This window comes from Contarinia nasturtii, unplaced genomic scaffold (genome assembly GCF_009176525.2).
Source record: "Contarinia nasturtii isolate CC-2019 unplaced genomic scaffold, AAFC_CNas_1.1 Cnas_scaffold_630, whole genome shotgun sequence".
NCBI classification, from domain to species: domain Eukaryota; kingdom Metazoa; phylum Arthropoda; class Insecta; order Diptera; family Cecidomyiidae; genus Contarinia; species Contarinia nasturtii.
In genome coordinates this window covers 1,322,767-1,347,816 of record NW_022197981.1, presented here as the reverse complement: position 1 = coordinate 1,347,816, position 25,050 = coordinate 1,322,767, and the positions used below count along the sequence as shown (strand labels likewise).

The 25,050-nt window shown below is 34.6% G+C and overlaps 1 protein-coding gene across 1 annotated transcript in view; it reads right to left on the bottom strand.

Moving 5' to 3' along the window:
- LOC116340022 (semaphorin-1A) overlaps positions 1-25,050 on the bottom strand; it is a 108,314-nt gene that overhangs the window by 66,954 nt on the left and 16,310 nt on the right. The window contains exon 2 of the mRNA XM_031766155.1: positions 20,584-21,204. The gene's annotated coding sequence lies outside the window, so the exon portion shown is untranslated. The remainder of the gene's footprint in view (positions 1-20,583; positions 21,205-25,050) is intronic.

Below are 25,050 nucleotides of genomic sequence, written 5' to 3'. Positions count from 1 at the left end.
TTTTCTATTATTTTTTTTTCATCATATCTAGTTTTTCTCAAAACAAAATACAACATTTTATGGTCGATAGTTTTTTGTTTAAGTAAAAACATTGACATTTATATGATTGGTGTATTCGCGCGCGTGCATAACTTTTTCATTATGAATGCATATCACATACACGCACAATATATTTCAAAATCAAAATGTAAGCCGACGATCGAATGCAAACTTCGAGCTTCTCTTCATGTTGCTGACAAACAAATCAAATTATATAGTATATAGAAGAACAGCGAAAAAAAGACTGACAACGAGGCATATGTATATATATAAAAAGTAACATCGATGAACGAAAAACAACGAGAAGACAACAAACGTGATGTGCGTTTTGAAAATGTCTTCATTTCAATTACGAATCTGCCATGTCTTATTTTGTAGTATTTAAATTGTTCACAAAACGCCACAAATACATAGGCACAAAAAGAACCAACAACAAAATACCAAAGCACAGTAAAATGATGATACAAAGCGCACATCAGCGACAGCAAAGATTCCATGTGAAAAACTGTGGCATTGCCAATTGTAGAATGCTGAAGATACAGAAAAAAAACAACAACAACAGAGAATTAAATTGCTAACCAGAGCAAAAATCATTCGTTTGTGGTATCCCCTTTGGCTGTTGGTGCTCGTTTCGATTCACTCGCTTGTTAAATTGTTAAATCAAATTATTACATTTTTTTTTCTCTTAGCTTAATGGTTCTTTGGTCACTTTTTGTTTTTGCCTACCTTGAATGCCATCAGTGTTGTTCGGTTTGTTAATGCGAGCCATTTTCGTCGCTTAAAAATACAAAGTTTCCAAAAAAGTAATTAAATTGCCGAGGGAAAAAAGAGAGTTTTTTTTGTCTTTAGTTTGGAAATGCATGTAATTAAAATAACCGAGTGGCATCTCTGTATTTTGATGAGCCGAAATTCGTGCATTTTTGATAGCATTTATTGTGTAACATGGTTATAGTTTTTGCAACTTCCGCAGAAAACCTTAATTTTGAGAGCTACACATTAAATTGCCGATGAATCTTGTGGCGAACAGAGACCCAGCGGATCAGTTGAATCGAAATAATATTTTGGTTTTAATTCGCCGAATCTTAAATACTTTAATTAAGTAATTTGGTATTTATCAGCATCGATTGAATAATGAATTAGCCGATAAAACGATGGCTTTTAAGATTGAAAAAATGTATATAAATCGCACCGAAAATTGCTGCGGGAAATACAGAAATTAAAATCAGATGGTTTAACGCAATCGATTTACAGAATTGTATCATAATTCAATATTCATGGCGAAGCGTGTGTTTGTGTTTACCGACTACCAATTTCCATTTAGTGGTGCATTTATTTAGTTTGTTTTTTTTGTTGTCATTGTTGATTTTATATTATTGTTTTTGATGTTGCAAAATGCAAGCACGTTTCGTTTGTCGGCATCGATCCCATTGCATACGGGGCCACTTTTTATATATTCTGGTCAATTGGTTGTCACCGCTAAAATTGCAGCACATCAATATTCCGCTAGAGAGGGAACGTTTTTTTTTTTCATCGTGTTTCACGTTTTTTTTTTGTAGTTTCATCATGAAAATCGGTACCAATTGCAATTGAAGATGGGATATGTCGTTTATGCCAAATAAAAATAAAACAAAAATGAATGACGAAAAAGGTGAATTTGGTTATAATGAGATCTGCCATATCGTGCGAAATGAGTGAAAAAATAAATGTAATTTCGAATCTGCTTTTTTTTTTGGTCATTCTTTATCGCACAGCCAGGGCCAACATATTAATGTCATGGAATCGAAGTGAACAGATTTCGGTAAGACAATTTGGCACAAAGATTTTGCGGTGTATGGATCGAGTTGGGTGTTATCGAGAGAAGAGAAAAAACCATCGTTGTCGGACACCAATGTTCCTATGGCGTTGTTTCCAGCAACGATTGACAAATGAAATGTGCAACGGCTGAATCGCCAATTAAAAATTTCATTCAAAAAAACACCAAACAAAAGAAATTTCAACGTCGAAGCAAAACCAACGTTCATATCTGCATATATGAAACTTTGAATTGATTTCAATTTTAAAATGCCACATAAAATACAACACAATTATTAATGTTCACCTCACGCAAATGAGTTTTTTTTTTCATCTGTGCTCCGTCTCTTTTTCTCGGTTTATTTTTAGACGCGATCGCACACCTTCTTCAACTCTGATTTGGCCATTCGGTTACTTAACATCTATCGAGAGCCTCAAACTTACCTGAAACAGAGAGAAAAGAGAAGAAAAAAAAAATAAATAATAATGTTAATAAGAAAGATTATGGACGTTGAATAAATAAAGAAGATGAATAAAAGTGGAGAGCGAGAAGAAAAGACATGGCTGAGGCACATACAAAAAAAAAAATAATTTGAAAGAAAGAGGATGACGGGAAAAATCCACGTACGATCAACTTATATGATAAACGTACTGAAATGATATTGGGATCTGTTTTGGTTTTTTTTCTTCTGTCGCTGACTTTTTCATCGAGAGTGAAAGAGAGAAAAAGAATAAATTAAAATTGAAACGAAACAAAAAAGACAACATGGCATGGTACACAGCCGAAAATTAGTTGTTTTTCTTTACGCTCGTGTACTGTCCAGTTTTGTGTATATAACTTTGTGTCTTTCTCTTCTTTTCTCTTTCGTGTCGCGCATGAATTTATTGATCACATTCATTCTATTTGATGCGCTTAGGCTTTGGCTTTGGCTTTTGTTGTTGTTGCGGGCGTGCGATTCAATTTTTCTTTCGTTTCATTAATTTCATTTCGTTATTTTTCATGTATCAAAAAACCAAACGAACAAAAAAGAAGAATATGTTCAACGACAGTGTCGCCTAATGCGTTTCCATTTATTTCGCATTTTGTGGCTTTGATGTGTCACAAATCTCTCTTTCTCTCTCTATGTGTGTGTGTGTGTTGTATTTGAAAATAAGAAAAATATCTAAAGCTGATAATTTTTCAAAATATGTCGTTTTTTATTTTTGTGATCGTGTCTACTATTGTCATTTTTTCGGTTGATTTTAGTGTTCGAAACACTGATGACAACCGATGCCGCACACAATGCGCGACACACCAAACAAAAAAATAATAATAACATACACCAATCTCTCAATCGTGGAAAATGCATTTACATATTATGATAAATAATGGTTTTTAATACATTTTAATCGGATAAATTTTGTTCGTTGCTCGTTCGCTTCCATTTATCTAGGAGCTGCTGCGGGTAACACCACAAAAAACATGAAGATTTCAATCGGCAAGAAATTCAAAAAAATATAGTCTCCAATTTAATGGTTCAGCCTTCACATTCGATTAACTCATATTGTTCAAATGTGATTCCTTTTTCTCCGAATAATCGTTGTCGTTGTCATCATCATTAAACATCGTCGACATCATCGAACAAAAAACGAAATAGAATCGATTGAACGATCGAACGAAAAAGCCCTTTAAATCAATCAAAGCACATCGTTTATTATTCTTACTCTTATTCTAATGCTCGCCTTAATTTATAAACACAAATTCAAAGAGTCCACAAATGCTGAAGAATAATTGATCGAAAGAACCGTCTAATCTCTTTATTCCGCATAATTTATGGTCGAATTCGAAGTAGGTAATTGAAATTTTTATTATAATTGCATCATTTGGAATGAGCGTTTTTAATTCTTAATTGATTTTTCCAAATTCTAAAATATGTGAGTTGATTTGGGGTCGCTTTTCTGTGGCCATTGTGTGTGTGCAGACAACTTTAAAAAGAATCATTACATTCAGTAGAATTGGTCTTCGAAGTAAAGACTATTTTTTTAATATTCCAATTCGAGGTCGAGCTACATAAAGTTTTAAGTGTAATTTTGATGTTTTTTTTTTCGTCTTCAAAATAAAAAGCCAGTTAATAAGAGCTGAGAGAGTGGACTAAGATGAAGAAAAAGAGAAAAAATCGGTGGCATTCGTGGTGTGAAGGAAGAAAATGAGCAAAAGGAGAACAGCCAAACATAAACATGACATGGAATTCGGAACGCAACAACGAAAACAAAATCAAGATCGTATTTTTTTTCTTTCATTCTGTTGTTGTTGTTCTCCTTCATTTCGATCGATTGAATTTATTTATTGTAGTTCTATAAAATGTAATACAGAATAACGTTGTTACTTCACAACCAGTGACCATACCGACGAAACCAGTTCGATCGTTCGTGTTCTCATTCTCTTTGTCCCATGCTCATGCACACACATACACACTCGTACCAACACACACACACTTGGTTGTGATCTGTGAGATGCAGCACTCAACTTATCTCTCACCAATTTCGAACTGGAATCACAGTGTCTACTGCTTAACTGCTTAACTAACGTCTTTATTTGCTCCCGCACAAACCACACATTCTTCTTGATTCAATAGATTGCATGAATTAAATAATTCGCTTGGATAAAAAGAGAAAAAAAAAACCGAATTGAACTACGTAAATTATAGATGGATCGATCTCGTTGTTGCTGTTCTTTCATTTTTTAAATTCAACTTGGTGCTCTCGCATTTCAATCTTTGGGTGCGCACAATCAACAAACTTTCTACATATATTATTATTATAATATACGCGTTCACATGAACCGTCATGTACAGTCCGACACACGGTTGCATTTATATACCTGAAAACACATAAAATATGCATAATTATTCTAGTATCTCCCGCATTTAGTCGTATATATTCCATTGGACTGTCTATTTTGCTCTTTCTCTCTGTCAATGTGTACGTCATCGTGATTCGTTCGCACTATCATGTGCATCGCGTTTAATTGTTTGCGCGCACCTTCTCACATTCGATTATTCTCGTGTTCACTTTTTAATTTTTCGGTTTTTGGTTTTGTTCTTTTTTATTCTCTTTATTTGTGTCACACACAAAACAGATAAAAGGGCCAAACCCGTGCGATAATTCCACAGAAAACATACAATTACATATTTATCATCAGTAATAAAGTTTAATATGTGCACAAAGAGCGCGCTCAGACTATTTTTTTTTTTCACTCTGAGTGAAATCGCTCGCTCCTTCGTTCTCAATCCAATCTAAGTAAAACAGGAAAAGCACCATACACACGCCTAGAACTATTGAAATAATTGTCTCTCTCGATTGTGGCTTGAAATGGCGGAAACCTCAAACAATGCCAACTCTTAGAATCGAAACATTTTTATGCCTTTCGTTCGAAACACATCGCACTTAAAAAAAAAATCTTTCAAGAGGTGTAAAAACCACCATTTTTATTTTGTTCGAAATGTTATAAGATACTGTTGTGTACACAACAATATGTACGTTTAAAAAAAATTAGAGCTCTGTCTCTCATAAAATTGCCAGCGCAATGATTTTTGATTTAAGACTTTTTATCACATAATCGAATCGTGATAACACTTTTCTTACATTTCGTTCGTGTATACATAGTGTACAGCATTTCTGGTCGCACCAACCATTTATATAAGCCAATGGAGCTGCATTAAAACAATCAAAATGAGTGCAGAGTGCTCGCGCGGCCCTTCATCGTGCAAATAAAATTTAGCACCGTTATTATATTTTTGTTACTTTTTTCGCGTCTGTTTTTGGCATCAAAATAGATAGGCGTTGTCGTTCACAGTTTTTTTCTTTCATAATGTACACCGTAAGAGTTTATTTACTCGCCGCATTTGATTTTGATTGAACGAAATGTTTTATTATTTTTACTTTGCATCATGCCATATTTTTTTTTCGTACACTGAAAATTAAAATTCATTTTTTTTGCAGTTCGTCGTTGCATTTAGAAATTCAGACATTAAAACGTTTGGTGAAATGATTCAGCATGCATTTGAACTAATTTTGCATGTTCTCTCGGTTGATTGGTTGATTGGAGCATAACACACACACACACACTCTCTCTCTCGTGTGTTATTGTGGCAGTAGTATCCAATTTGATCCAATATATGCAAAATAGATTCGGTAACTAACGAAGAAAATTTTTTTTAATACATTTTGATGCAAGACCGAAAAAAAGCAAACGTTAAAATTCATTTCAAAAACTTTAAATTCGGAATTCATTTATGAGCCGATCGAGAGCTGCTGTAAATGTCGAGAGGAAAAAAAAACCAAAGTCGAGCAATCGATGTTGTTAGTCGCAAATTGCAATTGGAAAGTCGTAACATGTCGTGTTAAAATCCATGTTTTGTTCAATATGGACGAAAGAGTAACTGCAGCAGCAGCAGCAACGTCAGCCAATGTAGCCAAACCAAAATGCTCTCATCGAAAAAAGTTTTTCGTTTGTTTATTTGTTTGTTAATTTTGTCTATAGTTCACAAATGAACCAGAGATCTAGATGAAGTCGTTTTGTGCACGTCGATTTCACAATATAAATTCGCATATTCATTCCAATTAATTGCAATTTGAACAAATATCAAAATCGGCCGCATGCACGAAATGAAAGAGAAAAAAAAAATGCGACCGAATGCACGAGAGCAGAGAAACAGATAATCCATACGTGCCAAAGTGTTAAAATAACTGATCTCACTGTTCGTTTTTTTCTTCTCACTCTCAAAAGTGACGTTTTTGCAGTGCACATTTTTTTATGTATTGATATGCACTGCGGATTATGTTAGAAAATTGCCTACTTCGAATATCATCTATATGCAATGGTTTGAGTGTGTAAATTACGACTTTTTTCTACATAATTATGACTTCTTTTTCTCTTTCACTTTAACCGTCGTTTTCTTCATTTCGGCGAATTTCGACGAAAATAGTTTTTGGTGCTTCTGAGAAAGAAACGATGTGTTGATGAAACACATACATACATGCATCGGGTGCGGATCGATTCAGGAAGCTTTTCGATTGATTTATGCACACGAGTGTTTTCGTTACCATATGCAATAGCAAAACATTATTTTAAGCAATTTACATGTAAAATCAACAAACAAGGCATTCACGGTTTCCCATTAGATCACACGGTTTAATGGTAGACACCACAAATGCTGCCATTCAGCACCATTCATTGTCGCGTCTTCGTTGCGCTTTTGCTATTTTGCTGCAGAAGGAAAAAGAAAATCGCGCACACATTCGATCAGGTACATCACTAAAAAAACAGAGAGAGAGTGATTGTGTGTGCAGTAGGTGCAGTGCATAAATTAAGGCCAAAGACATGTGTATGAAGCTACCAAACGACGAACAAAAAAAATTATAGCCGGCAGTTGGATGCACATGGTGTGGTTTCTTCTCGTTCGATATCGTATTTGTGAATTTTTTGTTTATGGCGAAAATGTCGAAATTGCAGTGAACCTTTAACATTCAACGTTGAGCACATCTTCTCTTTCTTTAATTTATATAATGCAATCTAGTCAATTGTGTCGGATGGCATGTGAAATATATTTTCGTTTTATATTTATTATTTTTCGTCATTTATCACCGAAAATTTTCTGCACACTTTTCTATGTCTTTCTCTTTGCAGCACATAGAATCTCTGCTTTCATGGCAATTCATCAAATTTACGCGCATGAAATCTTGTCGTCGACAAGAATGAAAATACAAAATAAATCCAGTCAAATTAGATACAATATTGTTTGAAAATGCAAATTTGGGATTTCTGTTGGCGGTTTCCCCCTTGAAATAAAACAAAAAAATTCACTCGGGAAATCAATCATTTTGCGTTTGAAATGTAATCTGATAAGATTTTGTGAGGTTTATGTATATGCTTCTGCTTCGGGGTCAAATTTGGATTGAGAAAACAAATGCTTCAAATGTTTTGAACGATGAGCTGCCGAGATGCCGATTCCATTTTTTTTCTATTGTTGTTGTTTTCTATTTTTTTAGGCAAAACTAAGAGCAATTTGCATTTAAATAGATACAGAGATATTTCAAATCAATCAAAATATATTTGAATGTTACGGTGCGTTTTGAGTGTCGAGACATGACACAAAAAACTCACACTTCAAACAACACACACACACACAACAAAACACATTGAATATTGTTCGTTATTCACGTTGTACTGGTTTTTTTATATGCTTGAAATTTTATTGACAAGGCAATTAATTTGCTTTTTTCTGTTGCGGCTCTTGCCCTCTTCAAAAAAACTGAAAGTTGAAAACGGCGAAACGCAACAACAACAGCGAACAAAAAAAAAAAAACTCATACAAAACTTGCGAATGATTAATTGCAGTTCAAATTACAGCAAATCATTAATTCATTTTCATTTGAATGAATTCTGATCGGTATTTTTTGTTTGTTTGCTCGTCGTTTTCGTCAAACTTTTATTTCTTCCTATTGGAGGTTATTTATCCATTCATATATTCATTCTTTTTCATTGTTATTATTTTTGTCAACCGCTCTCTTTTTCTCGAATGCAAAATACAGGTTTAATTGCTTTATTTGTGACCCAAAATATAGGAGTTGCATCGCATCAGTGATGATTTTCGATCGAAAAAAGAATGAAGAAGTAAAAAAAAAAACTTTGATCATTCATCCGTTTTGCAATATCGTCTCGACATCATAAAATACATGTGACAGAAGGAAATAAATCGAAGATGCGATGGATGCTTAAATCGCATAAGCGATATTAAAAAAACTCAATTTAAATTCAAAAAAAAGACATTTTTTTTGTTCTTTACGAAAGTGGCATCTATTTTTCATCTTTATGTTTCGCTTTTGGCAACCGAGATTTTGGTTTGGTGTGAAGTGGACGTGTGATGTGCGGAAATCAAAACTCTGACCTTTGGCCCGCCCAAACTTCAATCAACTTTGACAAATGACTCCAACGAACGGTTTTTTTTCCTTCTCTATCTTGATTTGCAAACAACAACATAAACGAGTTATTAAATGATTGATTTCCATTGCATTCAACCATGTCCAAATCATCAGGAGAATAAGAAAAGCCATGACGCCACAAATATCGTTTGCACGAACACAATACGATAAATCCCTTTTTAAAATGTTCTTTCATTTTCAACTTCATTAGTCCGCATAATTCCGTTTGTCTTTTGAAAATATCAACAGCCTTTTGGTTTAGTGTGGTTGCTGCTGCTGCTTGTCGCTATCGTCGCTTATTTTTTATTTGCCATGTATTGTTGTTGCTGTTAATATTTTTTTTCCTTATTTTTGCATGCGTCGTAAATAAATACGAATACATTTTTTTTTTGTGATTCTCGGTATTATTGTGCAGTTAACCTTTAGGCGAATAGTAATACCGTACTTAAAATCGATCGTAAGTGAAACCATGAATATGCATCATTGTGTGCGTGTAATTTTACACACCAATATTTATTCATTCACTCAAATTTGCAATACGCCATTGCTTGCATAAAGAGCACGAGTTGTACTATGTCTACGAATACAAACAGCTCAATAATATGGTGCAAAAGAGATGACAAAAAATGAACGATGAACAGGAAGAGCGAGAAAAATGTATGAAGTAAGCAAACAACCAATAAAACATGGTGATATATTCATTGGGACAGAAATGTGCAGTGTGTGCATAAAAACAACGCTATAAATTTAAAGCAAAATTGTGATCTTTTAACAAAAAGACAAAAGAAAAACTATTACAAGACAAGACAACAATGGGATTTAAAGAGATAATAGCAAAGAACCGAGCTCAAATTATAAAATGATATGGGTAAACAGGCTTGCATTGGAAATGAATCTGCAACATATATCGTCGACGAGAAATGAAAAATTAAACGATGGAAATATCATTAAAAATTGGTAATTATTATGTGGATGTGTTTTATTTGTTCATTAAAATAAAGTGCGCAAAAAACCAATTGAACACGGTAAAAATGAGATAATAGCTATCGTTTCTGCAGTTTTGACGTTTTGTTGCGTTTTATTTTGTTATTTCCACTTCAGTTTCGGTTTTTGTTTACTGTGGCCGTTCAGCGGAAAATTTAAATTAAATGAAACGAAAGAGGAGGATGTGTATCTGTTGAAAGGGAAACTCTGTGATCTGTCTGAGAACTCTCTCATAATCACAAACAAACTCCTTTTGTGTGCATGAACAACGATGCGTTTTAGCTCAATTAATTCGTGTTTACTTCGTGCATGGAAGTGCACACAAATAAGTATTAAATTAATAGAGAGTCAACAGAATACAGACGAAAAAAAATAATAATAATAAAACAAAATGAATGTCCGAGTCTGGACGATTGAATGTGAGACTCTATTTGTTTCGCACATCCAGCCTCTCACGGAATTGAAAATTTATTCATTACATTTTTATATTCACCTGCACGCCGATGCGAGACTCGAGTCTTGAAATGTGCATAATTTATGAATTGAAATTAATGCACATACATACGGCGTCGTCGTCATCATCATTGTCGTGTATACAATCTGCCGTGCATTTGGCGCGTCTTTATTTATATATGCACAAAGATGCATTGGCAACGTGCATGCAAACTACACTACACCAAAATCCTAATTGAATGTACAAACGCTCTCTTGCTTGACCTTTGAATTTAAATTGATATTCAAAAGAAAAAAAAAACGAAACGAAAAATTTGCACACGCAATCCAATTGCGCGCCAAGGTCGATAAAGCCAAGCCAACCGAACCGCAAATAGAACAAAAGCACATCGCAATGCAATCGCCGAAGCATAACAGACGCGGGCCCACAAGATGGCGATCTTAAGATTGGATAAGGAATAAGAATCAGAACACCAAGACCAAAAATTGATGGCAAAGACTACAATGGCGACAACTGAACAAGAATTACCATTACCGTATTGTTAATCAATTAACACACCAATAAAAAATGATTTCAAAAAGCGATTTAAACCAACAATAAACAATGTCGTATTTTTTGAATATATCGTCGCCAAGCGTCGAAAAATTGTATTCAAATGCCAGCAACAGCAGCACACTTACTATCTTGATTAAGACTTTATTCTATAATTTATATATCATTTCAATGGCTTCTTTTCTTGTTTGGTCGTTTTCGTCGTCGTCGATTCACATATGTTTTTAGTGTTTTGTCGTTTTTCATTGGCAACGCTGAAATGTCAAATTTTCGCTTTGCATAGAATCGAGTTTATGAATTTAGAATTGAGGCAATGCCCATACCGATTAACCGAATTATCATTTTTCTGTGTCACAAGCTCATCGGTTCGGTTTTATTTATTTCTCGGTCACAATGTTGTTGTTATATTTATGATTTCTATTTTTTTTTGTGCTGTTGCTGACTTTGGCCGATGGGATAGTGCGCAACCAGTTTGTATGCGGTTTTGGCCTTTCTCACTTTCAAAACAAAAGACTCACACGCATAAACGAAACAGAACATATTCTCTTGTTTGAAGCGCGCTCGTGCGCGTATACTTGCTCTTCGAAACAAGTCTATTGTCTTAATTAGTGAATACACACATATCTTGAAGTCGGCGATGGTTTTTTTTCGGTCGAAATTGAAAATGATCATGCATGGCCAAACAGAGAGACATAATACATATACAAGTTGAAACGCTAAAAAAATTCTGAAAACAAAGCATTTATAATTGCTCCATTAAGTGTATTATTTGGCGGTGGCTTTATTTCACTTTTCGACGACGTTGTTGGTTTTTTTTTTAAGTTTTTGAATGAGTTTATGGATTAGCGCAAGCGTAACTACCATTGATCCAAAAACAGTAATATCGAAAAATGTGTGCCAAATAAATTGAACGCTTCTTGTTCGCTACCATATTGTTTTTTTTTGTATCCAATTTATGATGTGCATGCTCATCGCGTTGCTTTTTATTTCTGGTTTCTGACACGTTTTGTGCATATTCGAGTTTTTCGAGGCGAAAAAAACGGTTTTTGTATTTTCGAACGCACATATATATTCCACATTTTGCATGTTGAACAACTTTATTTTGATTAAACTGTACACATGGATTATTTATTTGTGCGCACATTTCAACTAGAAAGAGAGTGAGTGGAGAAATTAAGCATGACATGAAAATAAATACCGACAACCGGTCAAACGAAAATAATAAACAAACAACATTGTATTCATTTGCCGATTTTAGACGAGAACAGAAAAAAAGCGAAATCCAGAAATAAAACAGAACAATATCGTTCAACACGCACTAAAACAATATCCGTTACTGTGTTGAGCCCCAACAGAGCGCCGCATTCGTTCTGACATTCGGTGTGTTTATCGTATTTTTTTTTTGTTTCGTCTCTCATTCGGTTTGGTGATTTTCATTTAAAGTTCTAGACATGCAGCAATGGATTCAGATCGTCGAACATATATATTCTGCTTTTTGCAAAGAAAATGAAAGCATGAAATATGGAATTAAAAAAAAATGGAGAGAAAAAGAACATTATGTTCATGTTCTTATTGTGCGAAATACAATAATTCATAATATGCATGATGTTTGCGAGTGAAAATGACCGCTAGAAAGCGAAATGGGGGAAGAGATTATTGAGTGTGCCATTTCAACGATTGAACGGTGCGTGCATAAGTAGCGAAAGTGACTAATTCGTCGTAAATTAAGTTTCTATTCCAATTTTGTTTTTATTCCTCTTCGGTGTCTATCCAGTTGTATTTCCGCCGGCTTTATTTTTTATTTAAAAAAAATGTATATTTTTGCGGAGGACAAAAAATAATGTTACCGTATCTTTAAACATAGGTTCAGTTGTCGGCGTTTGTTTCGGTTATGTGTCTCATTTATTTTCGTTGTGAATTAATTTTTGGTGCGTGTTTTTTATTATCGTTCTGAACAACTTCTGTTCCGATCCAAAAAAACAACAAACAAATTTCATCGCTGACCAAAAATAGGCAAATGATTATGGTGTGATGGTCTGAAATTCGATACACACACAAACCTGAGATAGATAGATTAAATGTTATGGTTACCAAATAGAAATATCGTATAAAATCATGTAAATTGGGTTAAACATTCAATCGATTAACCCGTAAAATGGAGAGAAATATTGTCAATTTGGATTGATCAAAAGCGATCAAAATACACACTAAACATGGTCAATCATGTGGATTCGGACACTGGTGACGAATTTATTATTCATTTTTATTCACAAACCGAAGGCGGCCCATAAAATTACCAGTGTTCAATAAAAAAAAAAACGAAGTAACAGAGATAGATATTTATCGATATGAGAAGGTGTTATTGTAATATTGTTCGCATATAACATCCACCAACGCGACTCGCGACTCGCCACCGAGACTTGACATGATAATTATCGGCATGGAACAATTTCAAATATCAATTAATATGCCATTTACGGCAGCTCGCTTCGCGATCAAAGATCAACAACACAAAAATATCAATCGACCGATGATTCGATGCAGAGTTTTATGAATGAAAATGCAATATACCGTATGTTCAATGTTCAAACATATGCATGTAGTTCATGCAAATGATATAAATTTTTGTAATAAGCGTCTCGCCACATTCTTGTCGAATTTTTTTTGGTCTGCATTGTGGACGCATGTATGTCCAATTGGTTGAATTCGATTTGTTTTCATTTTTTTGAAGATGTAAACCGAGACGAAGTCAGAGCGCTTGATTGAGCAGCATGGTGCCATCGAAATATATATGATTTGATATGATTTTTTGTTATTGTTATGAATCCATTTCTTTCGCTTCGTTCAACTTTAAATGTTTAAAGGAATGCGTTGAATTTAATCATCTCAAAATGATGACTGGCCAAAGAGAAGAGGCACATTTTTTACCAAAAAAAAAAAACTCAAGCTCACAATATGAGCTCCGTATCAAATGATTTACGGAATTTATGGAAAAGTGTGGTTTTTTTTACTATCAAATTTTGATGCCAGAAAAATGCTAAACAACAATGCCATTTTGACCCATACAACAGGTTTAGTTAAATCCAATAAAATAAAATGCATAAAAGAATGACACCAACAATGTTCGACCGCAGGGTGCCCGCTCAAAGTGACTGTTCGTGCGACTTATTGAATTCAATTTATTTTATCAACGCATTAAGAGAGAGAAACGAGAAGAAAGTTGCCCAATGATAACAAAGAAAAGAAACTATCGATTTATTCAATTTTGTCACATCCCATCTCAAATGTTATCTTTATTAAACATGTCCATTGTCTGTGTTTCATGAATTTGTATTGGCGATCAATGCCAATAAGCTCTATTGAGACTAGTGAAATCTGATTAAATTCAACAATCACCATATAAATGGCCAATTGGAATCATAGTACATTCATTGATCATTTCATTTCATCCGATCGATAATTTTCGGCGTTTTTTGTACTATGCTAAATGTTGGCACACAACACAAAAAAAGCACAAATCAAGCGAATAAAGAAAATAATAATTACAGAATGAGTAAAAAAAACACCACAAATGCGCAAACAAAAAAAGAGTTTTAATTAAGGCGCCACTCCTAAATGGAGTCAAAGAAATACTCACTACATTCAACAATGAGAAAAACATAAAAAGAAGCAGAGAGAAAAAGATGATCATTCTCATAATCCGATTCCGAAAATAGTGACAGTTTTCATTGTTTGGTCATTTATTGTTTTTGCTTCGGTTTGCGCATTTCTCGGACACTCATATTCTGATATTCGCACAAATGGACATATGCAAATCGGCCACAAATTTGCTAGTTAATGGGCAAAGAAAATGAAACACATTTGCACATAAATGTGCGCAAAAAAAACGCGGTCATTCGCTTTTGCTTGGATGAAATGGAAGAGAAATGGGAAATATATGCGACATGCCCACATTCATGTATTCAGCATACGCAAACACACACGATGATTGAAGATGTAAAAAATAAACCGTTTCCATCTCTTATTTATTCAAACAATTCGCATATAATCTATATATTTTTGCTTATAAGCAATACAACGTAATGTGGTTTTATTGTGATCGAGTAATGGAACAAATAAAAAATAAAATAAAATGCCATATATACCATTAGAAGAAGTACCACGAAGAACACGAACCGTAACAAAGAAAAAAAAAAAAACAATCAAGAAAAGAGAAAGAGTTTTATGGTAAACAGAAAATAGAAATGAAGCGCCCATCAATTTCAATGCTGTACACAATAAATGGCATATGGATGCGGTGTTATTGCGGCGATTATTGGTGTACCAAAGAAATAGATAGAAAGTCGCCAAATGGGAAACATGAAAATGACTGTGTGTGACATTCAAAGTACATTACATGTGCATTTCGATTTTGCTATATATCATTCCCTTATTAAATCAGAGACTTCTCTCACTCTCGATCACGATATGACAGAATTTTGTAAATTTCTTGCTGTTCTGCATTTTCATTTCATACGGATTGCCATCGCAAAGTCAACTCAACACTTGAAGCCTTATTTTGAATTGGAGAAATGGTTGTCTCTCGTTGTCGATCATAATCGAATTCAGTTTGGCGAATGCATGCTGGCTTTTTTTCTTAGTTCGAGTGATAATATGCCTAATTACGGTTTAAAGTAAAGCTTTTCACAGTCAAAGTGAATGGATTTTTCACCGCAATACAATCTTTTGTCACATTCGTTTCGAATGCGTACGCAAAAGATTTGCCCTGACATCGAAGAAACCATTCACCAAGCCAAGAAATTATGGCAACAGAAAAAAAGCCGTCCACAACGATGTCAGTCGATGCACAGCACGGAAAGTGGTGGCTATGTCCAATTTAATATGCGTAAATTCTCTCGTTCAATTCTATTTATTACATTGGCTCGGCCAGCCGATCGATCGTTGTTGTTTTTATCTTTTTGTTTTTGTTTGTACATGAATTTCAATTAAAATTTCAAGTTTTCACGGCGAACACACCAGACTTAATGAGAATCACTTTCATTGCGACGTGCATGATGCGTAACCAACCGGCTCGCTTGGAACAAATTAAGACACTTACACCGAAAGTAGCGAAGAAAAGAAATTGCAGCCAGACACGAAACAGTTTTTCACGCAAATGAAATAATCGGAAAGCACGAAAAAAACAAGAGACACAGCCACGTACGAGAAACGGTCGATCACACACCGAAGTAAATAACCAAATAATGGGCTCACATTTCGTTGGGTTTTTGTTTTTTTTTTCTTGTTTTAAATTTCTCGTTTGGATTTTTCCTCGTTTGCACGCCAATTCCAAGTCATCTTTCTAACTAATTGCGCTAACAATGGCAAACATGCACAATGCACAATACCCGATTTTGTTGTTGTGTAATGGAGCAATTGAAGAACCGTATTTGTATGTGTGTTTGTATTGACAATTGGACGGTTCAATGTTCGCTGGACCGCGATGACAGAGAAAAAAAAGTGAATAGATTTCGCGATCACATCACAAATGAAACAAATAGCAACAACAAAAAAAAACGGACAACGAAATAATGATTATGCCAAGTGACTGTAAATCACGACGCGCATTCAATTCATTGATGTGACGCTTCGATGGTCAATTGGTGAACTTTTCACCTTCAATCGTTGAATCGATGACGATTACGTGTAAGATCAATCATTATTATTGAATATATCGTCTTAGTTTCGTTATTTGTCGCCTCTTAGATATTCCTATGTGTTCAGGAAATTGATCATTTTCGATTTTTGTCTTCCGTCTAAATGAACGAGTATTGATTACCGCACAGATCCAAAAAAAAAAACTAATCACAAATGAACCAGTGCTGTTGTCTTTCACACAGCAACGCATAGCTTTTGTAATGATTTTTAGTCGCTACGGTTGTGAATCATAACTTATGACCCTTTGTACAGAGTGATAACATTCATAAATATCAGCCGCATTGTCTTTTTATGGTGTTTGCTATCTTTCCTGATTGTTCATATTTTATTTTCATTGTGTTCATTTTTCATATTTTGCCCCGTTCATTGATCATGAATTCGTTATTGTACCTGATGACTAGACTCGTTTGTCTGTCATTTTATTCGTAAAGAAATCCAATGATATATAGAGAGAGAATCTTCAATTGATCATTTTCCGTGTTGGCATCATTTTACATGTTGTCAGTTTTTGCTGCTTCGGCCAGTTTGCGTAATCGAAATTGCCAAACAAAGAGTAACAATCGTAAAAATAACAAAAACCAAAGAGAAAACCACACGCACGAATTGAAGACGCGATATTAAATGAAGCGGGAGAGTGCAAAAACTAACACCATCTAATGATAATTATCAAATAATTTCTCTTTTATGCGAGACCAAGTGTGGATTCACAGATTCGTTTATGCGGCAGAGCGTGAAACTTTACCGGAAAATGGCAATCAACCAATTTTGGCTCATTGAAACGTGGACGGCGCACATTCGCATGTAAGAGATATGTCAGAGACCGTGAGTGCGTTCGAAAGAAACTGAAACTGATGATGATTACGGCGACGAAGATGTCGACGACGACAACGACCACGATGTGGATGATGATGTGTATATGTGCGAGATTTGAGATTTGCACGTATGACTGGCATTTTACGCTTTTACTTTCAGCTTTCTTTCAATTTACTTCTCACTTCTTGTCTGTTATATGTGTGTTTTTTTAAGTCGTCTTTTCATTATATTTTAAATATAAATTGTTATTTGATTTGCTCGAATGCAAATTCTCGTTTGCTTTTGTTCTCTCACTCTCTATTGTCATTTTTAAGTCTAAGTATGCATGAAAAGACAATGCTTGTGTATGGCAAATGCGCGCAAAAAAAAAAAGACCTGGAACTGATCACACTCGTTCGCTCCACAAATTTAAACGAATCTAATTAATTTACATTTGAATGGGTTTCTTCGAAGCCAAGAGTCAAAAAGGTGTGAAGTGGAACCCCTAAAAGTGATGTGTGAACGATGATTTTATTTGGGTTTATTGGACGTTGCTCATGTTAACAGAGTGTAAATTGGAATTTAATTATTGTGTTATTGCTGCCGCTACAATTGTGTTGCAAATTATTATCCAATCTAATCGCATTTGGCAATTGATGTCAATCTGGACATCAGCATTGTTGCTGACGACCAATTGAAAAAAAAGAGCTGTGCTTTGCACCAATTTATTTACGGGGTCATGAAGAAAATAAAATCAATGAAATTCGAACTATGTTTTCATTTTAAACATTACGGAAGTTACACTCGCACTCAACGACCGCATAATTTATGATTTTAAAAACGAAAATTATTTACTTCAGATTGATTTGCCGTTGTATTTCCTCTCTCTTCTGTGTCCAATATCGTGCAGCAATCGCACATTGAATTCCGCACAAAATATATACGTATTTGATTTTTGCTTTGGAGCACGGAAACCACCGCAAAATGGAAAAAATAATGAAAAACCAAAGCAAATGCTTTTTACCTTGCACTTTGGCTGCCTGCAACAATCTCATTAAGAGAGTGTGGCGGATAATTCACTTATATTAGATATATTTGTTTCGGTGCCGTAGACAAAAGCAAATGCAATTGAGACTGATTCCATAATGTGTGTACAATGAGCGTGGATGTCTTGTGATTTTTTTCTTTCTTTCTTTTTGTGTTGCATTGTAATTTGTGCATTGTATATTTGCAACGGTTGTGTGATAACGTCACGCTATTATCATGTTATCTTATGTGTAAGCGCTTCGAGGTTGCTTCTCGCTTCCTTCTCGAACAAACTGTAATTTTCACTGTCTTTTGCGCAAACCCAGAAGTAAACCATACATACACATTTCATTTGTGCTATGACCGATCGTTAGCCCATGTGACTAAAAGCATATCGCGGTATTCAAAGTCTTTCATTAAAGTGATGCACATACCGAAACGCGAACAAACGACTAAAGAAACAAAACAAAAAAATTGTAGAAAATGATTTTGCACTTGAATTTCTTCGTTTGACCGCACAAAATGTCACATTGCATATGACAACAACGACGAGCGGACGAACGGACGGACGGACGGACGAGCAACAAAACAAAATTAAACCGAATTGAAAAAAATATATGGTGCATTGTGAACCATTCTGGTGTATTGCATTATATCGTATGCACTTATAAGATTACATTACTCAACCGAGATTTTGCCGTGATACACGCCGTGCATTTCTCTTTGTTGTTGTGCAAGACCCGTTGCACACCAGGACCTATAAAAGAAGAAGAAGAAGAAAAAAACGATACACGGAAAATGCGCGCAAACGATATGTGTCTATTGTGCTCCACTTTGGTTCCAAAGGAGATTAGCCAAACAAGAAATGACAACTATAGTACTACCGTAGTATGGTGTCGTTGTTGCTACTGCCACGATTTTTGATGTAAAATTCATGAGTGCACTTGTGCTTAGCGATGCGCCAACTCTGTTATTGTTTTTTTTTTGCGTGTGGCTTCACAACTCAAATTTTAACTCTCCCAAAAGCCAAACCCGATAATCGCAACTGAATTTATAATGCTTATTTCGCAATCGCGACAGAGCTTCTAATAAACAAATAGACCACTTTAAAACATTGTTATTCATTTCACCTTGACAACGACTTATATTCAGCCTTTCCCATTCTTGTATTTCTGTCAAATAAATTTTGAGCAATTCCTGTTTTTTTATTACAATTCATGTTTTTTTTTTCCTGCTCCAAGATATATTTCGTCATTATTAATACACTAAATTTGTATCATTGATTTGCTCATTTGAAATCTTGACACCTAACACCAAACGCGCGCGCAAAAATAATTTCATTACTACGATTACTGTCGTTGTTGTTGGTGTGATGTTGTGTGATCGGACAGAAAAATAAAAACGTCGCACGTGATGGAATTTAAGTCAAATGACACGCTGAAATTCCTTAAATCCGAATGAGAACTGAAATAAAATCACATCAAACTAAAACAAAACTGGAAACTCATATGGTTGATGATCATCTATCCCAAGAGACACGTTGCGAACAAATAAACGACACATCTTTCACGATCAATCGGACAGAAATTTGACATTAATTTGATTAAAATTGATTTGAATGGATGTAAAATGTGAATTGCTACAAAAAAAAACATGTAAAAATATACGACCGATGTCAATCGATTCAGAACCGGATTTGGTTTGGGAAATAAAGTCATCTCGAAGATCTTTGATCAAATTGTAATGAATTGTGACAAAAAAATTGATCACAGACAAAGAAGGTGTTTTTTCTTTAAAAAAAAAACACACACAAATCGGCGAGAGAATGCAATTATTAAATGCGAAAAAATGTCAACGTAAAAATCCCACTATGGAGTTCTTTAAGAAAGAAAAAAACCGATCAAAAGTAATTTAAACGAATCTTAACAATTAAAGGTCATTGTTTTTTAAATCTGAAAGTGATCGTGTTTCTTAGGGCGTCTCATCTCGAGTATTACCCAATTGTCAAAACGACCGATTGACCGACAGCGTCGCTATCTTAACAATTCTGTGGGAAATGTCAGAATCATTGGCTCACTTAATTTCTGCTCCGTTTGTTGGTTTCTTTTTTCTCATTTCAATTCATCAATTCACACCCAGTTAGCGTGGCTATTTTTGTATCAGTATTGAGTCGAGAAATGACGATGAATTGTAGTGGAACAAAGTAGAGTGAGCACATTTTTTTTTCTTCTTTTATTCTTTTTTAAAACTCACTGTGTGATATTTATATTCTAAGTGTTAATTACCTGGACGGTTTTTTTTTTCTTTCTCGCTTTCAAACTCGTAATATTCTTGCGTTGCGTTGGTTAGTGTTGTTTATTCTCGATGCTGTGCATTTCGAAAAATCGGCTTAGAGTTGAGCTATTTTTTGTTTATATGGCGCTTCCAATGCCATTATCGTAGAACACGATGATTTGCTATTCAATCGCGAATTAAATCGTGGACTTTTCTCGTTCTACTCTGGCTTTGTGTTTTTTTTGTGGTGTTGTTTCGTTTCAAAATTACTTGGCAGAGTTCTTTAGTGGGCTAACTGTATTCACCGTGTGTTTATATCCATTTGTAAATGGGGTTGGATCAATTTCAAGGCACTCACATGCGAAACACATGCACATTCAACGATTGAACGTTTATTTGTTGTTCATTCCACATTTAATTATAATAATTTGACTATAACATTATTTATTCAATTTATGCTGGTAATTTATAATTATCCAACGACATGCAATACACACACAAACCGTGGAATTTTTATTTACAGCGTAGAAAAAATGGTCGCAATTTCCTCAGCATTTACTCCATATTATCGGTATCAATGTATATGTTTTCCCATACATTTACGTTGGACTGGGGCGCAAATGGAAAATAATCTGAAACAAGAAGCGGAAACATTTTCATAAGAAGTGAAATGGTTTGTGGAAAACTTAATTATAATATTTATTAAGTGTGATCAGAAGAGAAAACGGAGTTTTATTGCATTTGGTTTGTGTGTCAAAACGAGCGAGAACTTCTTTTTTTTTATATTTTGTTTTTGATTTACAATGTAATAATATGTAAAATAGAGTGAACACCATTTGGAGCCTTTGGGCTCTTTGCTGTGTTGTCTTCAAGATTGCAATTTGGTTCTCACACGCGGCATTGGCAATGGTTACAATGACGATCGTGTTTTAATCGTGCGCACACACACAAACAAACGGCATATGAAATGAGAAGGAAAAGATTGAATCAAGAAAAGGTGGTTCCCATTGTTATATCATATAAATTAAGGCACTTAAAGCGTAAACCACTCAACATAACGTAATTAGAACGATATTTAATTTATGGTTCGGATGCATGAAAATGCCATTAGTGGCCCATACCAAAACACATCCACACTGACAAAGTGACTAACTAAAATTCTAACGGCTGCTTCACCACATCCATTTCGAGGTAAACACAAAAAAACGCTATTGCAATTCTTACAACTTCCACCTACTCAAGTCGCAACAGCAGCGAAATAAAGATTACGGTAAAATACTTTGTTGATGATTTCATAGCGCGTTTTGCTCCAATTTTTTTGTTGTTGTTATTATGCTATGTTTTCAAGTGCACATGCAAAACTTTGGGCATATAATGAAAACGAATCGAAAGAAGAAGAAAAAATACAACATCACAGAACGATCTTAATTGATACGTTTGCGAGAAAAGAGCATTTTGAAAAACCGCAAACACCAAATAACTGTTCGACGACTACGATGTGTGCGTGTATTATGCAATTGATGTTCTTTTAATTCTATTGTTTGAGATTTTCCTTTTGATTTTGTATTTGCTACATCGCATCAAATGCAGATTTGAATGAAACAAATGAACGATTTTTTTTTTGCTTTAAATCTCAATAGATTTTTGCTTATGCAATTGAATACGAGTGCATTCGCTTGAATTGCAGTTCGATCACAGCACAGTTTGAAAATCAATCAAAGAAACGCAAAGAAGAAGTTGAAGAAAACGATAAATGGAGAGCGAGGTGAAGGAAAACAACAAAAATTATATGATTTACCGCGATTGATGCTTTTGGCCACACAACATATGCACCACAACGTTCTTGCCATCCTTTTCATTCTCACTCTGGTTGGAAAAAGAGCGGCGTTCGAATTATTCTTTTTATTTTCGATGTGAAAACGGAGAACATTACCGCACACGATCAGTCACTTGAATGATTGAAGAGAGAAAGAGAGATCCCAAAACTGATCCCTCATAGATTTATTATGGAACGATAAATTAATAATCTATGTAATAGATACATACTCTTATAGTTCTTCATTTTCTTCCATTATTCGCATCGTTCATGGCATCGAACGATATGGCAATTTTAGTGCGATAAATCTATAGAATAGTAATTTGGCCCGAGGTTTAAAATGCGCAATGCAATTGAAAATGAAAAATCGAAGATGAAAAACAACATCAACAATAAAGATATAGTCCGTCCAATCGTGATATATTCTCAACCTAATGATTCTTGATGATAAAAATTCAATTTGTACTCCTTGGTATTAAAAGCAAAAACTTTGAACGAAAAAAAAGAAAGAAACGAAAATCGACATGAACTGACCGACCGCTTTGCCAATGAATTAGTGTGTTAATTCGCTAAGTTATTACTCGGTTTTTTTTTATGGAGTAGCATATTTCATTCAGACGATTATAAATCGCATTATAATTTCTACGAATTCATTCTATCTCTTTCTCCGCTCAACCTCGTTAGAATACATAAAATAAAACCTATATATACATTGAAGAGTAAAAATACCACAGAACTACTTAAAAACAAATGATCTGTGTGTAAGAACACGATGGTAAAAATAAATCTCAATAATAAATTTAATTAAAATAATGATCGTGTTAAATGCTTTTATAATTTTTTATTATAAAATACAAACAAGTGCAAAACATAACAACCGCAGCATTAAAGAGTAAATACTACAAAATCGACGCAGCATGCATTTGTCGAATATAATTCAGAGACAGAACGGGGTCATTTATAATATAGAAACATTTGAAATGCATACACACATGAACACAAAAAAAAACTCATAAGCAAATACAAGAGAGCAAGAGCAAAAAAAAAAAATGCTGCATCTGAACAGGTTTTTTTTTGTTTCTAATGTCGAGAGAACAGGTAAAATGAAATGGTATAACCGCCGAATTGCGCAAGCTAAAATAGGAAAGCATGTGAATGGAAATATCAAGCTATGGAGTTGTATTTTTTTTTCTCTTCTGTTTTGCATTCAGTGTATCACACTCATATGTAAACATATTGTGAACAAACAAGTGAATGAGAGTGTGTATAGAGTTTGGCGAAACGAAACATGCAAAACGGGCTTTTCTTAAATGGGCTGCCAGCCTGACTGTGCGCGCATTCTTTGCGGGCATCCAAAACACACACACACCACATCAAACACTACAAAGTATATACAAAAAAAACCATCATCATAAAGTTGATTCATTAGAGTTGTTGCTTTCTGTGCATGTTGTGTCTCGTGTGCAAACAGTAGAAACTTCAATGTGAAAAAATGCACTCAAATGACTGCACTGCTATGTTCAAATTGGCTATGGGAGTGTGCATATAATAGAAATACGATGATGACAGGTGCGCGATTAGAGCGATGGATCGAACAAACGAACAACGGCACACCACAGACAACAATTTTTTTTTTGATATATTTTGCACCAGCATTGATCTAATTAGTACATATATACTAAAAAAAAACAACGACAATCGATGCACTTCTCTTACTCACTCACTCTTGATCGAGATACAAAGATTGCAAATCAGCACACTACAATTTTCAAGTGGATCCAATTAAGATGAATAGAGAGAGTGAGAGAGAGAGAAAAAGCGCCGAACAATTTGTTATTATCTTTGAAATATAATAATGAAGCATGAACAGAATGAAAGAGACAGGAAATCGAGATAACCTTTCTTTTTTTTCTGTGCGCTGATTTCAAATCGATCTTATCCTCTGAGACCTGAAAATGACCAAAGTAAATAATGTTGCTGCGATTGCTGGCTCATGCCAAAATCGGTATATTGCACTTATAAACGCGCGCACATTTTGCACTTATAAACGCGCACACAAACTGGCCAATTCAGTAAATCATAACCAATTTCTGTATATTAGAGGATGGGAGGGAGAGAGAGTCTGAAACCAGAATGTTGTAGTACTTAATCCAAAAATGGTCGTTTGGAAATATACTTGAAAGTATGCATTCGAATTTTCGTAGTAAATGGTCTTGAGAAAAACTCTCGTTAAAAGATTTGATTCAGATTCAAAAAGAATATTTTTTCTAGATGAATTTCACGAACATATTTTGAGCAATTGGTGTGCGCAATTGAGAAGAACGCGCACGCTCGTCACATCAGACACATGTATACTTGAGAAACTTGAGTAAAACAGACAAAAAACTCCGACGCTTCTTCCGTTAGATTGGTCGAATGTTTATGTATTTATTCCTGATTTTTCTACTTCATCACCACCACCGTATGTATTCTTTTGCTGCAAATACAGCGGCTGTATTCATAGGTGGCTTTCGAAGTCGCTGCTTTCATTCCATCAAGTTTTTTCTTCTTCGTTTGTTTGCTGTTGTCAAGAACATTCATTTTGCACTATTCTCAAGCGCATACGGAAATAAATGTGTGTGTGTTGTGTGTGTGTGTGTGTGTGTGTGTGTGTGTGTGTGTG